The sequence below is a fragment of the Bactrocera oleae genome, chromosome 3, assembly GCF_042242935.1.
Source record: "Bactrocera oleae isolate idBacOlea1 chromosome 3, idBacOlea1, whole genome shotgun sequence".
Lineage (NCBI taxonomy): Eukaryota > Metazoa > Arthropoda > Insecta > Diptera > Tephritidae > Bactrocera > Bactrocera oleae.
The window spans coordinates 68,102,478-68,106,074 of NC_091537.1; the positions used below are offsets into that span (position 1 = coordinate 68,102,478).

At 35.2% G+C, this 3,597-nt stretch overlaps 1 long non-coding RNA gene across 1 annotated transcript; it reads right to left on the minus strand.

Moving 5' to 3' along the window:
• Positions 1-2,525: 2,525 nt before the first annotated feature.
• On the minus strand, positions 2,526-3,288 carry LOC138855969 (uncharacterized). The gene is made up of 2 exons (XR_011395104.1): positions 3,170-3,288; positions 2,526-2,973 (listed from the first exon to the last, which is right to left on the minus strand). It is a non-coding gene; the product is annotated as an uncharacterized lncRNA (long non-coding RNA).
• Positions 3,289-3,597: the final 309 nt, after the last annotated feature.

A 3,597-nucleotide genomic window follows, 5' to 3' on the forward strand; every position in this document is an offset into this window, starting at 1 on the left:
CGGAGACCTTCTAAAGTATAAATATAAATGATCAAGGTGACGATTTAGCTGACAACTTTAGCATATAGCTGCCATAAAACTGAACCATCAAACTCAGGTCCTTGTAAAACTTATTTATTTAATTCAAAAAATCGATTTTTTATTGCATAAATTGTTAGTACAACTATTCAAGAATATGTTGCTCAAGTTTCAAAACTAAATTCCAATTAGTTCCGATGATATGAGCACTAAGGTAAACACCGCTCGATTTAGTGCTGCAGCGATTTTTTTATACTCTCACAACTTGTTGCTACAGAGTATAATAGTTTGGTTCACCTAACCGTTGTTTGTATCATCTAAAACTAATCGAGTTAGATATAGGGTTATATATATATAAATGATCAGGATGAAGAGACGAGATGATATCCTTGACTGTCTGTCCGTCCGTCCAAACGTCTGTGCAAGCTGTAACTTGAGTAAAAATTGAGATATCTCTATGAAACTTGGTACACATGTTTCTTGATACCGTAAGATGGTTGGTATTGCAGATGGGCGTAATCGGACCACTGCCACGCCCACAAAATGCCATTATTCAAAAACAAATAGATTGTCATAACTAAGCTCCACAACAAGATACAAGACTCTTATTTAGTATACAGGATCACATTAGGAAGAAACATCTGCAGTTTAAATTTTAAAGTGGGCGTGGTCCCGCCCCCTAATAGGTTTAATGTGCATATCTCCTAAACCGCCAAAGTTATAATAACGAAATTCACTGGGAACAAATGCTTTACTACCTCTATCGACAGTGTGAAAATGGGTGAAATCGAGTGACAACCCCGCCCACTCTACATATAACGGTACTGTTAAAAACTACTAAAAGCGCGATAATTCAAGCACTAAACACGCCAGGGACATATTACATTTTAAATTTTATCTCTGGGATTATATGAGATGACTTTATAGGAACCACGTTCAAAATTAGACAGTGGGCGTGGCACCCACACTTTTAGGTGAAAACCCATATCTTGGGATCTGCTTAACTCTCATATTTCTAAGTTATAGTACGAAAATCGGATTACGAAATCGGATTACAACCACGCCTATTTCCCATATCACATAATTTTAAATTCCATCTGATTTTTTCACTTTCCACTATGAAAATCAAGCAACAATGATTATATCGGCGTAAAACTTTGCGTGAATAATACGTTTAAAGTATGCCACGTCGTGACCAAAAATTATCTTAATTGAACCAAAACTGTTCAAGCCCCAAGGTACTGAATATGTGTACCCCAGTACCTATAGTTGACTTTTTACCGAAAATATCGGTCAACATAGAACAAGGTGGCAAGATCCACAAAGAAATCTCAAACGAGTATACCACTTGACTTTGCGAGAGTATAAAATGTTCGGTTACATCCGAACTTAGCCCTTCCCTACTTGTTTTCAAATGCCTTTTTTTTGAAACGACTTTTTTTTAACTTGCGGGAATCCCAGCTCGAAAAGTTATTGACAAATCTATCTGAAAATTTGTGTGAATATCCTTTATTCAAGTTCGAAAAATACAAACTAAACTCTGGATTGATATTATTAAGTAAAGTATATTTTTTTATCGATCGTCAATGGACACCATCCTCTAAATCCACCACTTTCGGCGGAAATGGAATCGAAAAATTTGAAAGTCTAGTTCAAAATAGGAATAAACTACCCTGCAAGTTTAAACGTGTTCTAAGTATTCTTTCTCAGTTAAAAAAAATCACAAAAAAATACCCGAATTTCGGCCTCCTAAACTGGTTTCCCCCTTAACAAGATATATTCATGAAATATGGCACAGATTATTATCTAAGTCATCGCTACAATCTCCGAAGAAATTGTTTATACGAACTAAGTACTGTAGCATATGCAAACTGACCTATCGAATTCAAAACTTATTTATTTAACAAGATATCTTTACAAAATTTGGCATGGGTTATTCTCCAAAAGTATGAGTAAAATCTCCAAACAAATTCTTCAGATCGAACCAAACATATACATATTGTACATATATGTAGCTGCAACTGACGGTTTCAAGTCATGTTCTTGTATGGATAATTTTTTTATTTGACACAATATCTTGACTAAATTTGTCATGGGTTATTGTCCAAATAATGGGTAAAATATACGAACAAATTGTTCATATCGGACTACTATAGCATATAGCTGCCATACAAACTGACCGTTCAAAATCTAGTTCTTTTATGGAATATTATGAATTTTTCAAGGGTATCATAGCTTCGGTGCAACCGAAGTTCAGGATTTTTTTATGTTTTTTTTTAACTTTTCTCAGATTCGGGATGAAACTCTCGCTATTTGTCGTACCATATAACTCGACATGCATTATTATATGATTTTCTGGCTATTTTATTAGCCAAAATTTGTTTGACTTCCTTTATCAAGGGTCAAAGTACATGAAAATTTACTATAAAGTACCGTTAGTAGATGTCTCGTCTGCCTGCAGTCTAATGTTTATTTTAATTATGGCGTACTTTAAATAATTCCGATACTTTCAAGTTTGCATTTATTTATTTTATTTTCATTTACTTATATGTGTTCGAAATTGTACTAGCAGTTGGTTTCGCAAAATAACGGAATGGTCCTCGTTGACGGTATGTTTCTCTAGCTAATAGTTGCTAAGTTTTTTTTGCATATTTTGATATTCAAAATTTTACGGCCAACAAGGTAGACGTGGTGGATGTGGTGGAAGATTTCGTGGACTTCGTGAATTAGGCAGAAGATTCCGAGGTGGTCCTCCACGATTCGGTCGCAGTGGTCGTGTCGGCCGTCCAATCCCACGTCTTTGCCGGCCGTTTACATCCACTACTGTTGCACCAGCTTTCAATTCAACCGTTACACCTTCAGTTGTTGTGAATTCAACTGTTGCAGCATCACTTGTTGCACCATCAGCCGTTGCACCATCAACTGTTGCATCATCAACTGCTGCGCCCACAGTCGCTGCATGAATTTGACATTAGTTGCTTCAGTTATTATAAACAAATATTCTGAAGTTTTAATAAATTAAAATAATCGAAATCAAAATGTACTTCTTTGTTTAAGAAAAGTATGGTAAAAGTTAAGAAAAATACTCTAAATTCTCATCGAGTAGGTTGAGTTAAAAGAAAACGGGGATAGATTTTTATCTTCAAATTACTATAGCAACTTCAAATCCAGTTAGTTTCGATTATGTAGTAATTAAAAACCAAAGTTTCTTCTTCTTTCTCATAACGAAATGTAACCGTTCAGAACGATAGGAGAATGTATGCTCTATGACACTCCTTAGAAAGTAGACTGAACTAAGTTTTAGCAAAACGACTTGCAATTTTCTCAGCTGATTGAGTACGTAATGCTTATCGAGTAAGTAAACTGTCATGACGGTGGTAGCACAGTGAGCTTACTTTATTAAACATAAAACAAAAGAAAACATTAACTTCGGCTGCACCGATGATATAATACCCTTCACAGATGCACTTCTTATAGCAACTTTAGGCATGTATAACTAAACCTTGAAACGTAGTCGACCAAGAGTTGCATCCAATGAAAAACTTTTTGCTACCTCTAGCCATGTTTATTTATATGAAC